This window comes from Triticum urartu, chromosome 2A, assembly GCF_056163025.1.
Source record: "Triticum urartu cultivar PI428250 chromosome 2A, HENAU_Tu73, whole genome shotgun sequence".
Lineage (NCBI taxonomy): Eukaryota > Viridiplantae > Streptophyta > Magnoliopsida > Poales > Poaceae > Triticum > Triticum urartu.
The window spans coordinates 30,998,372-31,016,206 of record NC_141874.1 but is presented as its reverse complement, the minus strand read 5'-3'; positions in this window follow the sequence as shown (position 1 = coordinate 31,016,206).

Here is a 17,835-nt window from a genome sequence, read left to right as displayed (position 1 = left end):
CAAGAAGAAGGATGGAACGGATCAGATGGTTGTAGATTACCGACCTGTCAACTTGGTCACTATCAAGAACAAGTATCCGCTTTCCAGGATGAACGATCTGTATGATCAGCTCGCTGGATCCTCAGTCATTTCCAAGATGGATTTGAGGTTGGGATACCATCAAATCAAAATCAGAAACGGGGACATTCTCAAAACGGCCTTTGTTACTCGTTATGGCCAATACGAGTACACCGTTATGTCCTTCGGTTTAACCAATGCCCCAGCCACCTTCTCTCGGTTAATGAACTCGGTCTTCATGGAGTATCTGGATAAATTCATCATAGTTTACCTCGATGACATACTCATCTACTCCAAGAATGAAGAGGAACATGCCAAACATCTAAGGCTGGTGTTGACGAAACTTCGAGAGCATCGCCTTTATGCCAAATTCTCCAAGTGTGAATTTTGGTTGCCAGAAGTGACCTATTTAGGCCATGTAATCTCTGGTAAGGGTATTGCTGTCTATCCCGAGCGAGTTCAAGCCGTCCTTGATTGGACTCCACCTGAGACGATCAAGCAAGTTCGGAGCTTCCTTGGCTTAGCGAGCTATTGCCGCCGCTTCGTCGAGAATTTCTCCAAGGTTGCTAAACCTCTAAATGAACTCCTCAAGAAAGATAAAAAGTTCGAGTGGACCCCACAGTGCAAGTTCAGCTTTCAGGAACTGAAAAGACGCCTGACATCTGCTCCTGTACTGGTACCACCAGATTTCTCCAAGGACTTTATTATCTATTGCGACGCCTCATGACAAGGACTAGGTTGCATACTCATGCAAGATCGTCAGGTAATTGCCTATGCTTCACGGAAATTACACCCACATGAGGAAAATTATCCCACACATGATCTAGAGCTTGCAGCTGTAGTCCATGCACTTAAAACTTGGCGACATTACCTCCTCGGTAATCATTGCGAGATCTTCACCGATCACCAAAGTTTGAAATATATCTTCACCCAACTGGATTTGAATCTCAGGCAATGACGTTGGGTCGAGTTGATCTCGGATTACGACTTAGGAATAACTTACACCCCGGGCAAAGCCAATGTCATGGCTGATGCACTAAGTCGTAAATCCTATTGTAACAACCTGATGTTACAACAAAGTCAACCACTTCTCCATGAGGAATTTCGTAAGCTTAATATTCACATTGTTCCTCGAGGATTCCTATCCACCCTGGTGGCGAAACCTACCCTTACGGATCAGATCATCAAGGCACAGAAGGTAGATCTGGGAATCTCCCGTATTAAGAGAAACATTAAGAAAGGAGTCGCGAATTGTTTCTCCGTTGATGATCAGGGTGTCATATACTTTGGAAACCGCTTAATGGTTCCCAAGGCACGAAACCTGAGGCGGCTGATCCTTAAGAAGCTCATGAATCCCCTCTCACCATTCATCCTAGTAGTACTAAGATGTATCAAGACCTACACCAGAGGTTTTGGTGGACTAGGATGAAGAGAGAAATCGCTCAATACATTGCTAATTGTGACGTTTGTCGTCGTGTTAAAGCAGAGCATCAACGGCCTGCTGGCACCCTTCAACCTTTGGCTATTCCTGAGTGGAAATGGGATAAAATCAGTATGGATTTCATCACTGGGTTTCCCAGGACCAAGAGAGGGAATAATGCCATCTTCGTCGTGGTCGACCGTCTTTCCAAAGTAGCCCACTTTCTACCTGTTCGTGAGAGTATCACCGCTAGCCAGCTAGCTGATTTATACATCTCTCGAATAGTATCTCTTCATGGTGTCCCATTGGAAATTAACTCAGACCGTGGGAGTCTCTTCACCTCTCAATTTTGGGGAAGTTTCCAAAATGCTATGGGATCTCGTCTCTCTTTTAGCACCGCCTTCCATCCTCAATCAAGTGGTCAAGTAGAGCGAGTCAATCAAATTTTGGAAGATATGCTCCGAGCTTCTGTCATCTCATTCGGAATGGGCTGGGAGAAATGCCTTCCATTCGTGGAGTTTGCTTATAACAATAGTTATCAAGCGTACCACTCGACGCCATAATATCAAGTTTCTCAAAGTTCAATGGTCACACCATTCCGAGAAAGAAGCCACTTGGGAAAGGGAGGATCGTCTTTGACTCGAGTACCCCACCTTCTTCCCGGAGGATCCTAAATCTCGGGACGAGATTCTTTTGAGTGGGGGTGAGTTGTCACACCCTAGCTGTTTCATGGATTAGAGTGTTGCATCATGTCTACTTTTACAGAAACTTGAAATGGGGCCTAATCAACCCTAACACCCCCTGAAAATGCTAATTTCCAACAATTGGAATTTCAATGAACCCAAAATGCCCTTCATAAAAGCCCACCATTTTTGGTCTTGACTAAAACCTCTGCCAAAAATGGTCTTGCAATTTATGGAAGCATTCTGGATTTTTGAACAAGCCATAAGTATTTGAATTTGGGCATTTTAAATGCTATAAATATTTTAAAGTGCTCAAATAATCTTGGAAGCATTTTTAGGCAGTTGAGAATATTCCCAAATGTGCCTCTGAATATTTCCAGAGTTTTTGGAAATGAAATAGTATTTATTCTATTTCAATACACATAGCAATAAATAAATAAAAGCAAAATAGAAAAGAGAGAGAGAGTTAGAGCTTACCTGGCGACCACCCAGCAGGCCCACCTGCCGGCCCAGCCCAGCCAACGCTCCAGCGAGCTCCTTGGCTTGGCCAGGCAGGCAGGCAGCTGCTCGACGCCGGCACCAGCGCGTGCCATGCAGCTGCCCGCCGCCCTGCTTCCTCCCCTTGCCGCTCTGCTGGCCTAGACGACCTCCACGTCGCGCACCGAACCCCCTGGACACGTCCATTCCCCCCTACCTCTCTCCCTCGCTCCCCTCCGCCATGGCCGACGCAGCCGCCGCCGTTCCGCCGCCGTAACCGTGCCCACCGTCGTCAACACGCCGCTCCATCGTGTCCTGAAGCTCCGCCACTCCCTCCTCGACCGTCCCACCGAGCCATGCACCACCAGAGGCCCCCGAGCGTCTTCACCGAGATCGTCTTCAACCTCCTGCCGGCCAGATCGCCTCTGCCGCCCCGCTTGCTCCGGCTCGTCTCCGACCTCGCCGTCAACTCTGTCGCAACTGCCGTGAGCTTAGCCACCTCCCTATCCTCTCCGCTCTCCTTCTCGTGCACCATAGCGAGCACACGGAGTTCACCCGCACGCGCCGCCGCGGAGCTCGTCGTCGACGAGGCTCCGGCCATGCCACGGCCACGCCACTTAGTCCACTAACTTCACCACATCCCCAGGAGCACAACGCACCACGCCCGTGCCTCGCCTTGCCTCCTAGCGACGGGTCCGAGCTCACCCCAGCTCCGCCCGCCGCCAAACTCGTCGTCGGCGCCGTTTCCGGCGACCCCGAGCCCAACCACCCGCACCAACCGCCGCGGCTCGCTCCCATCTATCCATAGAGCCCAAGGGCGCCTCGAACGGTGCCCTGTAGGTGAAACCTACACCTGCACCGCTGCGTTTGGCCTCGCCGGCGGCTAAACGCCGGCGAGTTGACCCCGCTAACCCCGTTTGACCATGGGTTGGCCCAGTTTGACCCCCCTGGGTCAATCACAGGTAGGGCCCAGCCCTGCTGACTAATTAGGATTAGTATTAACTAATATCTAGTTAAACTAATCACACTGACACGCGGGACCCACTGTCAGGTTTGACCTGGACCGTCCCGTTGACCACTGACGTCACCCTGATGCACTGCTGACGCAATAACTAATTTCTGGATTTATTTTTATACAAAAAATTCCAGAAATTGTGGCAAACTTCAAAAATTCATAGAAATTATTCTATAACTCCAAATGCAAAGATTTATATATGAATTTTGATCAGAAAAATTCATAGAAATTATTCTATAACTCCAAATGCAAAGATTTATATATGAACTAGATGAAACCCACTAGCATGTGTAGGAGTTGATTGAGCCATGTTTGTGTTTCCTACCTTGCTATGCCTGCTATGCTTAGAGTTGTGTCAGGTTTGGTTCATCTGGGTGATTGGCTAGAGTGAAATAATTATGTCGGTAATGTGAGGGAACATGTTTTGGTAAAGGTATCGATGAGAGGCCATGCAGGAGGACATGGTGGGTTGTTTCATTGAGGCCGTCCCTAAGAACTGAGATCTGTATGTGTGATTTAAGATTCAGTTACTACCATACATTGGGCCCGAAACCAATGGACCCTCTCGGCTTCTTAATCACCCCAGTACTCTGTCCAGGAGTTGCAATTAGTTTCTGGTGTTTGTAGGTTATGTGTTGGCGGCCGTGCGTAGCGCTGACCCTAGGGGTAGGCTATGTTGCGGTAGATACACCGTGGCACGGTGTACCGAGTCACCCGTTTGGTGTCTCGGGAACCCTGTTCACATCGTTCGGGGCCGTATGTGGAAACCTCGGCCGGACTCCCTGTGGATGGAACCTGGATAGGCGATAAACCTGGACTAGAGACTTGAGTGTTTAGGTAGGCCGTGGCCGACACCCTCGTTGGGCTTCCGCTTGAAGGTTGCCGAGTACATGTCGTGTAAACGGCGGTAAGTGGTGAGAGCATGTATGAAGAAGTACACCCCTGCAGGGTTAACATCATCTATTCGAATAGCCGCGTCCGCGGTAAAGGACTACTTGGTTGCCTATACAGTTCATAGAGAAGTTAATGGATACTACTAAAAGACTCAAGATAATTGTGAGTACCGAGGATGGCTCTCTCGTAGGATGACGAGGGAGGATCCCCGGTGGAGTATTGTGTTGGTGATTAGTGGACTCGTGTGCGAAAACTATTTTACTAGTGGAGTCTCGTAGGATAGCTTAGCCAAGAGTCAAAGCTGGCTTGCTGCAATAACTCCACCACCTTGTTGAGAATGAGCATGTATAGTAGGTTCTGATGTAAGACTTGCTGAGTACCTTTGTACTCATGTTTGCTTAATTACTGTTTTCAGACGACAAGACCGCCCCCTCCGATGGGTTTTATGTAGATCTCGACGTCAATGAGTGACTCGACACCCAGGTGGTGATCCTAGCCATGGAGGGCCCTATGTAGATAGACAGGCTTCGAGAAGCCTTGTTTCTTTCTAGTGTCTATACTCAGACTATTTGCTTCCGCATGTGTTTGTATGCTTGTATGACTTGAGTGTCGGGTCATGTGACCCCTACCTGTATGAACATGTTATGTATGGCTCTTTGGAGCCTTTAAATAAAGTACTTGAGTTGTAGAGTTTTTTTGTGATGCCATGTTGTATTTGCACATATTGAGCATATTGTGTGTATGATTGAAATGCTTGGTATGTGTGGGATCCAACAATCTAGTTGTTTATCCTTGGTAGCCTTTCTTATGGGGAAATGTAGTCTAGTGTTCCTGAGCCATAGTAGTCCGCTACAGCCTGGTTCACCGGAGTCCTGCTAGCCCAGCACTACTGCTCAGGACACTTGACTGGCCGGCATGGGTTTCACTTCGTTCCTATGTCTGTCCCTTCTGGGAAATGTCACTCGGTGACTTCCGGAGTCCTGCCTAGCCTGCTACAGCCCGGGTTCCCCGAGTCCTGTTACCCCAGTGCTACAGCACAGATTCACACGCTGATGACCGACATGCTCGATGTGATTCACGTATGCCTGTCTCCATAGGTCTGTGCCGCTTTGGGTTCACGACTAGCCATGTCGGCCCGGGTTCTCTGTCATATGGATGCTAGTGACACTATCATATATGTGAGCCAAAAGGAGCAAACGGTCCCGGGCCATGGTAAGGCGACACCCGTGGGGATACCGTGCGTGAGGCCGCAATGTGATATGAGGTGTTACCGGCTAGATCGTTGTGACTTGGAATCGGGGTCCTGACAGGCTGACGATGTTGTTTCGGTGGCTGAGCCTCCGATGATATCGGTATTGTGTTCGGAATCTTTGGGTATAATCGTATCTGGACCAGTGTTGCCGCTCTCGTCCTGCCACACCACGGATGGCTTCAAGAGCCTTTGCAAAAAGATGTTAGGTGGGACGGGGTCATGCTTGGCGCCCATGCGAGCAAGAACATCCACCGCTTGATTGCTTTCTCGAGCCACATGATGAACCTCGAGTCCCTCGAACTGAGCTGATATTTTGAGTACGGCGTTACGATAGGCCGCCATTTTTAGATCTTTGGCGTTGAAGTCTCCATTTATTTGGGATATTGCGAGACTTGAGTCCCCCGCACTTCCAGGCGTTGTATGCCCATGGAGGTTGCCATCCGAAGACCGTGCAATAAGGCCTCATATTCGGCTGCCTTGTTGGAGTCTGTGTATAATATTTGGAGTATGTATTGAACGGTGTCTCCAATGGGGACGTAAAGACAATGCCCGCCCCTAAGCCCGCCAGCATTTTGGAACCATCGAAGTGCATGACCTAGTTGGAATATGTGTCGTACTATTTAGGGAGTTCGGCCTCTGTCCATTCGGCGACGAAGTCTACCAGTAGTTGGGATTTGATGGCCCAATGCGGCTTATATGTTATGTCGAATGGAAGGAGCTCAATGGCCCACTTGGCAATCCGGCCCGTGGCGTCGCGGTTGTTTATTATGTCATTCAGTGGTACTTCAGAAGCCACCATCATCGAACACTCTTGGAAATAGTGTCATAGATTTTGGGGTGCCATGAAGACCACGTATGCTATCTTTTGATAATGAGGGTACAAGGATTTGCATGGAGTTAGGACAGTGGATACGTAGTATACCGGCTTCTGGAGTGGGAATTTGTGTCCGTCCTCCTCTCGCTCGACGACGAGTACTGCGCTCACCACCTAGTGTGTTGCAGAGATGTATAATAACATTTGTTCACCGACGCTTGGCGCGGCTAGGATTGGGTTGCTCGCTAAAAGAGTCATTATTTCTTCCAATCTGGCCATTGCCGCATCCATCCACTTGAAGTGGTCGGTGCGTCGGAGAAGTCGATAAAGTGACAATGCTTTTTCTCCTAGTCTGGAGATAAAGCGGCTTAAAGCTGCCATGCATCCGGCTAGTTTTTGGACCTGTTTAAGGTCTGTTGGTGTAGCCAATTGTGATAAATCTCGGATTTTGGCTGGATTTGCCTCGATTGCTCTACTGGAAACAATGAGGCCTGGCAGTTTTCCAGAGGGAACGCCGAAAACACATTTTTACGGATTGAGCTTAATGTCATATGTCCGGAGATTGTCGAATGTGAGGCGTAAGTCGTCTATTAATGACTCGACGTGCTTAGACTTGATGACGACGTCGTCCACATATGCTTCAACTGTCTAGCCGATTTGTTTCTCGAGGCATGTTTGAATCATGCGTTGGTAGGAGGCGCCGACATTTTTAAGCCCAAAGGGCATAGTGTTGAAGCAGGAAGGCCCTTATGGGGTAATAAATGCCGTTGCGGCTTGGTCGGATTCCTTCATTTTAATTTGATGCAATCCGGAATATGCGTCGAGGAAACACAGTGAGTCGTGTCCTGTAGTGGCATCAATAATTTGATCGATGCGGGGGAGGGGGAAGGGATCCTTAGGGCAAGCTTTGTTGAGGTCTTTGAAATCGACGCACATGCGCCAGGATTTATCCTTCTTTGGCACCATCACCAGGATTGCTAGCTAGTCCGGGTGTTTTATTTCTCTGATGAATTCAGCTTCAACTAACTTGGCTAGCTCCTCCCCCATAGCTTGTCGTTTGCGTTCGGAAAAGCGCCGCAGTGTTTTCTTGACCGAATTATATCCCTTCAATATACTGAGGCTGTGCTCGGTCAACCTGCATGGGATTCCTGGCATATCAGAAGGGTGACAGGCGAATATGTCCCAGTTCTCGCATAGGAACGCTCGTAGTGCAGCGTCCACCATTGGGTCCAGTTGTGCCCCGATGGAGGCTGTCTTCTTTGGGTCCGTCGGGTGGACTTGAAATTTGATTATTTCGTCTGCTGGTTTGAAGGAGGTGGATTTGGAGCGCTTATCGAGGATTACATCGTCCCTATCCACCTTCGAGCGTAGCGCGGTTAACTCTTCGGCCGCGAGGGCCTCAGATAGTGCCTCGAGGGCCGGGGATGTTGTTTTGTTTTCGGCGCGGAGGGCTATATACGGATCACTAACGAGAGTGATAATGCCGTTGGGCCCAGGCATCTTGAGCTTCATATACCCGTAGTGAGGTATGGCTTGAAAGCGTGTGAATGCATATCGCCCCAACAGGGCGTGGTATCCACTGTTGAAAGGGGCCACTTGGAAGGTTATCTCTTCGGACCGATAGTTCTCCAGCGTGCCGAATACCATGTCAAGTGTAATTTTTCTCGCGCATCGTGCCTCCCGATTGGGAATGATTCCTCGGAATGTCATGCTACTTTGCTCGATACGGCTCCTGTATATTTCCATTTTATTGAGTGTATCCTCGTAGATGAGGTTTAATTCGCTGCCGCCGTCCATGAGCACTTTGGTGAGCCGAAAGCCCTCCACAATTGGATTGATAACCAAGGCGGCTGGTGCCTGGGCTGTTCGGAATTTTGGTTCGTCACTGGCATTGAAAGTTATGGATGTGTCATTCCAAGGGTTTATTGCTGTGACTTGGCAGACTTCGGCGAGGTCGTGGAGGGCCCTTTTGCGCCGATTGTTTGAAGCAAAAGTCTCAAAGACCGTCAATACCCTGAGGTCATCGTCTTCCATGGGGTGTTGCTCTGGGTTATTTTTGGTGAGGATATCCTCGCCACTCTTGGCCACTTGCCGGAGTATCCAACATGCTCTAAGGCTATGTGTAGGTATGGTATCCGGTGTTGTGTGTATTTTGCATGGCTTGTCAAGCAATCCCTCCAGAACGGTTCCGCGCCCCGTAATGGGTTTAGATTTCTTTACTGTTGTGTCGGGCGCCTCTTGAGGGTGCTTCCTTTTTGCCCGGACGAGGGGTTGAGTGGAAACTGGTGGTTCCCAGCGAGCTGCCTGAGTTTTCCAGGCGCTTTCCATTACGCAGTACTTCTGTACTATGGTTGCCAAGTCAGCGAAGTGTAATACGTGACGGCGGTTGATGGCGTTGAGGATTCCTCCGTCCGTACAATTACTACAAAATATTGAGATCGTGTCTTCGTCGCGGCAATCTTTAATCTTGTCCTTGACAAGGAGGAATCTTGCCCAAAAGTGATGGATTGTTTCCTAAGACTACTGTCGTAGATATGTGAGATTGCGTATATCTGGGTGGGTGGGTGGATTTAAATCCGAACCCTGACCCAATTTGGGATTCGAAGTTTGAGAAATTTCCAAACTTGATATTTCGAGCTTCGGGAGATCGACCAATTTTTCAGGTCTATTGTCTAATTCCGGGTTCGGAGGACAAGGCATATCGTTCTGCGGATAGGTATCTGGCTCTTCGACCTCGGAGATGCAAACATAGTTCGTTCTCAGTATAGAGGGAGAGTTGTTGTTTTGCTCCTCTACTACCGCTATCTGATGGGTGATCGGTGGAGATTTGATTTCTTTCTGGCCGGGTTTGAGCCCAATCCTATCATAGTCTGTAGCGACCCCCAAGGCAGCAATGCGATCCAGGAGTTCTTTCAAAGACGACAATTCCATTGGATCCATCCGTTTGGAGTATTCGGAGTCAATTCGGCGGAGATTTTCGATGACCCGAGAAGTCATCATCGGCTCACCGGCCGAACGGACGGTCATGATAAAGCCACCCAGCCGGAGGGTTTGGCCTGAGGCAGAGCTCCTCCGGCGGTGATATTGTCCTTGATCACAAGGCGAGCCATCAACCCTGACTACGACGTCATCGTGGAACTCTCAATGAAAGCACCAATGTCGGTGTCAAAACCGGTGGATCTCGGGTAGGGGGTCCCGAACTGTGCGTCTAGGGTCGATGGTAACAGGAGATAAGGGACACGATGTTTACCCAGGTTCGGGCCCTCTCTATGGAGGTAATACACTACTTCCTGCTTGATTGATATTGATGAATATGAGAATTACAAGAGTTGATCTACCACGAGATCGTAATGGCTAAAACCCTAGAAGTCTCGCCTATATGATTATGATTGTTGCCCCTACGGCCTAAGCACTCCGGTTTATATAGACACCGGAGGGGACTAGGGTTATACAAGGTCGGTTACAGAGAAAGTAATTTTCATATCCAGGCGCCAAGTTTGCCTTCCACGCCAGGGAGTGTAACACCCTCGATGCGACTATAGCTCCCATGTGTCGGGGCACGACTTAGAGACATAATCGCATTGAAGGCATATGTCGCAAGTAAGGTAATCTTTACACATCCCATGTAATATAATAATAAAGGGGAGAGAACATAGTTGGCTTACAATCGCCACGTCAATCAAGGTACATAAATAACATTACATCATTCAAAACACTCATGGCCCGACTACGGCGCCAAAATAAAAGAAGAAACCCCAAATGCGACAGGGTCCCCGATCGACCCCAACTGGGCTCCACTACTGATCAACTAGAACGAAACAACACAAAGGACAAGATCTTCATCGAGCTCCTCCTTGAGCTTGGTTGCGTCATCTGCTCGGTAACATCGGCACCTGCAAACTGGTTTTGGAAGTATCTGTGAGCCACGGGGACTCAGCAATCTCGCACCCTCGCGATCAAGACTATTTAAGCTTATGGGTAAGGTAAGGTATGAGATGGAGCTGCAGCAAGCGACTAGCATATATGGTGGCTAACATACGCAAATGAGAGCGAGAAGAGAAGGCCAAGAACGGTCGAGAAACTATGATCAAGAAGTGATCCTAGAACAACCTACGTCAAGCATAACTCCAACACCGTGTTCACTTCCCGGACACCGCCAAGAAGAGACCATCACGGTTACACACACGGTTGATTCATTTTAATTAAGTTAAGGTTCAAGTTATCTACAACCGGACATTAACAAATTCCCATCTGCCCATAACCGCGGGCACGGCTTTCGAAAGTTCAAATCCCTGCAGGGGTGTCCCAACTTAGCCCATGACAAGCTCTCACGGTCAATGAAGTAATAGACCTCCTCCCGAGACATTCCGATCAGACTCGGTATCCCGGTACAACAAGACACTTCGACAAGTTAAAACAAATCCAGCAACACCACCCAGATGTGCCGACAAATCCCGATAGGAGCTGCACATATCTCGTTCTCAGGGCACACCGGATGAGCAAGACGTCGGGTAGGCCAGCCCAGAGTTGCCCCTGGTAGCCCCGGACATTGCTCGGTTGGACCAACACTCAGAGGAGGACTGGCCCTGGGGGGGGGGGTAAAATAATGATGACCCTTGGGCGCGCGACCCCGAAGGGAGAAGAAAAGGCTAGGTGGCGAATGGTAAGACCAATGTTGGGCATTGCTGGAAAAGCTTTAATCAAGGCGAACTATCAAGGGGTTCCCATTATTACCCAACCGCGTAAGGAACGCAAAAACTGGGAACATAACACCGATATGACGGAAACTAGGGCGGCAAGAGTGGAACAAAACACCAGGCATAAGGCGGAGCCTTCCACCCTTTACCAAGTATATAGATGCATTAAGATAACATGATAAATGTAATGATATCCCAACAAGTAAATAATGTTCCAACAAGGAACGACATCTCCATGTTCCAACAAGGAACAAACTTCAATCTTCACCTGCAACTAACAACGCTATAAGAGGGGCTGAGCAAAGGGGTAACATAGCCAAACAATGGTTTGCTAGGACAAGGTGGGTTAGAGGCTTGGTTCAACAATATAGGTGGCATGATAAGCAAGTGGTAGGTATTGCAACATAGCATAGCAAAAGAGCGAGTCTAGCAAGCAAAGATAGAAGTGATTTCGAGGGTATGGTCATCTTGTCTGAAATCCCGCAAGGAAGAAGAACGAGTCCATGAGGAAGACAAACGGACATAGACGAACGGGCCCTCACAATGCGAAGTTATCGAAACCAACCCAAAGAAGCAAACACCAGAAAGAAGCACACAACATAGTAAACAACCAACTCATGAACACGGTATGATATGCGGGATGCGGTATGCGATGCATATGCAAGATTTGACAAAGAATGCATGAACCTGGCCTCAACTTGAAAATCCAAGTGTGCCACTGGAAAGATGAGATGAAATCGCTTGAAAACTATGTAAAGAACGCCGGAATCGGAGCTACGGTTGGAAATGGCAAGCGATTCAAATATGACACCGGTCTGCGATTTACAGCAAGTAGCCATCTAAATGCAAAGATATTAACATGATACATCACCCAAACATGGCATAAAAATACATGGAAGGGATGAATTCAAGATGCTTAACAAAAGTCTAGCACTGAGCTACGGCCAATTCATCCATTAACAGGTTCAAACAAGGATGGCAAAAATGCATATGGCAAACAGATTTCAGACTTAGTGAAATTAACACTTGTCTGGAATTTCAGATCAGGTAGCACTCTTCGGAGCAACAAAACTATATGCTACAGGACCTTAACATGGCAAAGTAAAGCATGGCATGGAGCTACTCAAAGAGCTTAACAAAAGTCCCTTAGTGACCTTGAGCCAAAAGGGATCAGAAAATACAATTGCAAGCATGTGAACATGGAAAAAGCATAATCAGTTTTCAGACTTAGTGAAAACTGGCACATGCTGAAACATAACTCAAGTAGGCATGTTTACGAGCTCGATGCACTCACTACGGAGCAAGTCATGAAAAGCTAAGCATACACCCACCAAGAATACACAAAATTCAAGCTAGACAGGGCAAGAAGTATAGCATAGCATGCATGGATCAACTACAACATCCTCGGCAAAATCGCTAACAAGTAGACAATCTGCCCAGATTCACAAAGTAGCAAAAGTAGAGCTCGATTGACTCGAGCTAGGTTGCTCCATAATTGCAAACAAAGATATGGATGGATAGAGCACTACAATATTGACAAAACATCCTTACTGATCATCCTCAAAAGAGGCACGGATCACTAGGAAACAACATGAACATATGGCCATATGAGATAAACAGCTCAAGGACTTAGTGGAAATGCTAAGTCCCAGAAATCAGAATTACCAAGTGCCTCACTTTGCAAGCTTGTGCTAGTCACCACACACATCACAAAAATACATGGGTTGTACCTCTGGAAAGATGGCAAAACCCTTGACAAAACATATGTAGAGCTCATGGTCATAACATGCACACAATAATCATGGCAAAAATGACAAATATGCAAATGGAGTAGCAGATCTGACAATTAACTCAAGTATCCCTCTTCTAACAGCATTTCGGGCATCAAGATGAACTCAAATGAAAATGATGCAATGGAATGAAATGATGTACTCTCTGAGATGAACATTTTGATATGCTATATGCCCAAATTGGAGCTACGATGAGAAGATACGATGCTATGAACATGGGCACTTGGGCTAGGAAATTCTGGGGACTTAGTGAAAACTCGAGGGGAAAAAGTCAACCTCCCAGATCCGGATCGGGGCGGCGCGCGAACCGAGGTTCACCGGAATCGAAGGTGGCCGGAGCGGGACGAACGGCGGCGAGGTGCTCCCGGGCCGGACCTCACCGGATCCGGCCGGTAGGGAGTCGGAGAGGCGGCGGGGAGGCACGGCCGGCCGGCGCGGAGCGCGGCGCGGCGCCGGCAAAGAAGGGCGGCGAGGCGGCGGCGGGCGGCGGCGCCCGGCGGCCGGCGACGTCTGGTCGCCGGAGGTGGAGACGAGCGCGGGCGGCGGCGGCAATGGGCCTCGGGGGCCCTCCCTGGGCCTCCTGGGCCGACGAAGTGGGGCGAGGCGCGCGGCGTATGGGCGGTTGCCACGTGGCGGCGGACACGGCGGGCGGACAATGTCCGTCGGCGGGAAGATGTCCGGCGGGTGAGGGGAGAGAGGGGGCTAGGGTTTGCGCGAGGATTTCGGGGGAGGACCTATTTATAGGCATAGGAGGAGCTAGGAGAGTCCAAATGAGGTGCGGTTTTCGGCCACGCGATCGTGATCGAACGCTCTAGATGATGGAGCATGTTTAGGTGTGTTTTGGGCCAAATTGAAGGGGTGTTGGGCTGCAACACACACGAGGCCTTTTCGGTCCCTCGGTTAACCGTTGGAGTATCAAACGAAGTCCAAATGATACGAAACTTGACAGGCGGTCTACCGGTAGGAAACCAAGGCCGCATGACAAGTCTCGGTCCAATCCGGAAATGTTTAATCACCACACACGAAAGGAAAGTAGAAAGGACCACCGGAGGAGAACGGAGCGCCGGATTGCAAAACGGACAACGGGGAAAATGCTCGGATGCATGAGACGAACACATATGCAAATGCAATGCTCATGATGACATGATATGCAATGCGTGACACGCAAGCAATGACAAGGCAACAACAACGAATAACGGGAAGACACATGGCACATCGGTCTCGGGGAGTTACAACACTCCACCACTACGAGAGGATCTCATCCCGAGATCTAGAATGGCACCGGAGGGAAAAACGGAAGATAAAGAGGAGAGGTAAAACTAAGTTGCTTCTTTGACCAATGAGTGAAACCAAAGAACCATGAAGAGGTTAAGCCATTTCGAGAAAAAGAATACGACGGAGATGAACGAAGTTGAAAACACTCCGTTAGGAAAGAGGAACAAGGAAGAACAAATTCGAACAGCACTCCGGTTGAGAAGGGATGCAAGACTTGATAAAATGAAAGAACTTGAGCAGCGGGCACACACTCCGGTTAAATGGATAAGCACGAAAAGAACATGATCCTGACAGAACGATAAGATGGGTTGAAGAGAGCAACATCACAAAGCCTCCGGAACAAAATTAATAATCGAGTGGAATGAACGAAGGGAAACAAGATCTTGAGTGGGCACGTTTACAACAAATGGTAGAATGGAGTTGTTGGAAAACCAACAACGAAAAGAATAAGCTTGATATGGTCTTGTGGAGTACATCTCACATTAAGATATGACAACCTGCCACTCACGGGAAAGAATTGGATTGATATGAACAAATTGACGAGAAAGTATATCGCACCAGAAAATATAAATGAAGAACTTGCATCCTTTATAAGCACCATAATAGCAACAAACCTTAGGAACGCTTATGGTGAAATATAACCCAAGATAGCTTCAATGACGAGATTGATGGATTTAAAATATCCCAATCTTGACAACATGTGAATCATGAAAACATGAACTCAAATTATCAAGAATGACATAATACCACCTCGAATGATACGGTAGACAGAAATGCATTCCGGATTACAATATGAAGAAAGCTTGAGTTCCTCAGAACAAAATCTTGATGAACACTTCGAGAAGAAATTAAATCCTTGATGAACCTTCATGTAAAACCTCGTTGAATAATTCCGGTAAGAAAAGAATGAACAACCAAAATGAAGGATAAAAGAATAAGGTTGAAGCCTTGCAATGATTTAGATGGATCTCCGTGAATATTAGAGCTTGGAACTCCGGGAAAAGAGAAGATGAAACCAATGAAACTGGGAATTTGATAAGCCTCCGGAATAAGGAATTAATCACTTGGATGGAACAAGAATAAGAATTATGTTATGCGTATCCTTCAACAATTTAATTGCTGACAAGCAATGGATTTGGCATACTACTTATCCTCGAAGAAAGATTAAGATAGATATAGCGCAAACTCGCGAAAGTCTTCAACGATCCACTGGTAGAATTTGGAAAGCACGAATGCATAGATATGATACACGAAGGAAGAAAACTCTTGAACGAACCACCGTGAGAATTGAAAAAGAACGAATAAAACGTAAAGAAACACCGGGAAGAATTAGCAAATACACGAAGATGCTTGAGAGGATTTAGATACAAGTGAACGAAGGGATCACAAACTGATTAGAGAATATTGAATGACACACCGGTAAGATTTAGAGAAAGAGAGCTGAAAGCTGAGAATGGATACTTCTGAGGTGATGAGCTCGGAAGAAACAAACTGAAAAGAATCTTGAATTACTCCGGGTGGGTGAAAAAAATTCTCACAATCGAATATAATTATGAGAGGATGGCAACAAGGTGGAATCACGAATCTTGAAGAGAATGGAGCAATATATGGAGGAATAAGTCTTCTTCGGTCTTCAAAATCTGAGAATGACAGCGAGAAACACCACCAAGAATTGTTGAGACACTCCGGGATAAAAATGGAAAAGGTTGAGCCAATGATGAAAAGAATTTGAAAGATCTTGGAGAAATACATATGACTGATGATGAATCATTCTTACGTCAAACATGGAATAGAATTTGATTGTAACGCCGGGAAAATAAGAAGAGTCAGGTAAGATCCTGGAAAAAGACCTGTGGGTTAGGGCCCACTCAAAAGAAACACCTTAGAACAATTTGAAGGAGAGATTACACCGGTTGAATTAAATGACTTAAATGATATAACAACCTCGAAAGATCTTGAGTGAATGCAGAGTGGAAAACACAAATCTTTGAGTTATCTTGAGCGCTCCGGGACAAATGAATAGCGAGAGGTGAATGATTAAGAGGTGCACCATCATGAGAAGGTATTTGAAACGAGGAGAAATATATGATCAATAACGCTTGAATTTAACCCACCGGAGAAGAAAAAAAATGAGTGAAGGGTGACGAACTTGAAGATCCGTTGGCATCTTCCTGAGAAACAACAGATAAGAACATCGACGTAAAAAGGAATGGAGAGACTTCGCATGAATAAGATGGCCACTTGATCAAGAAATCTGAATCCTTGAAGAAAAATGGGTGGGTGGGCGGGAAAAACAAAGACAATTTGTGAAGGATGAAACGAACACCATTGAGAATAAGTGATAATTGATCTTGCGGAAGTTGAAATGATCGGATCCACTTGAAGAGAAAGCACGCCGGTGAAAAGGATTGACAAAACAATCTTGATGATCAAGAAGGATTAGTCTTCACATCGGGGTATGAGAACACCATTTGGGGAAGGTATGGAATCAACATTTGACATTGAAGCAACTCGAATACCACAACTCAAAACAAAACAAAGGATTGGCTTGCAGAATAAGCCAGAACCAACATATGATAGAGATTTCGTCCGAAGTTTTCGTGGGGGGGCCTACACGGGCTCGATTGTACAACACCATCATGTACAAGGCAGTGCACATGACATACGAAGCGTCCCCGAGTCAGCATAGCCAAGGACTCTTTAAGACACAACGAGACCACTGTAAAACCGACCGTGAATAGGCGGACCACTAGACGTCGAACCCCAATTTCATATCATACATCTGTTGGAAAGATATCCTAAGAGCTACTTGAATTCCCACTTATAAACTCCCGAAATTCTCCGGTTATGCAATCAGGTGTTGGGGGTACAGGGGAAGCATAATATCTCACCCAAACTAGCAAATCCTACATCCAGCTGTATCCATCCTTCAACACATAACCAAGAAACCTTCGGAAATCGTCTACGTCAACCTTCGAAAAACATCCGTTATACGAGTTATGGCAATACTCCCGAACTCCCGCCCCAGTACTGGGTGGCGTCAAGGTTATCTCACCAACGAACTGGATAAAAGAGATTTTCGATGTCGGCGTACTAAACTCAGGTATTCCAGAATTGAAACGATAAAATTATGACGACAACACCTCAGAGCTCAACTCCCCGGGACACTTCCACAAAACCCCTGACAGGAGGCACCAAGACAATGTTCTCATCATAAAACCATCGGAACGATTCCAAGATACCCGCGTGATCCTAAAATTTTTTTTAGTGAAATTTGAGAAGAGAAGAGTCAAAACACTACGTCAGGATACCTTACCAGAGCGATGAGGAGACTGGGAAGTAAAAAGAATTCCTAACTCTCCGATATATAATTCCTAAATGACTCAAAACATTTTTCTAGACACAACTCGGCCGCTAATAACGATCGAGCAATGGGGCTCCTAAGGTCGGGGAAGGCTCTG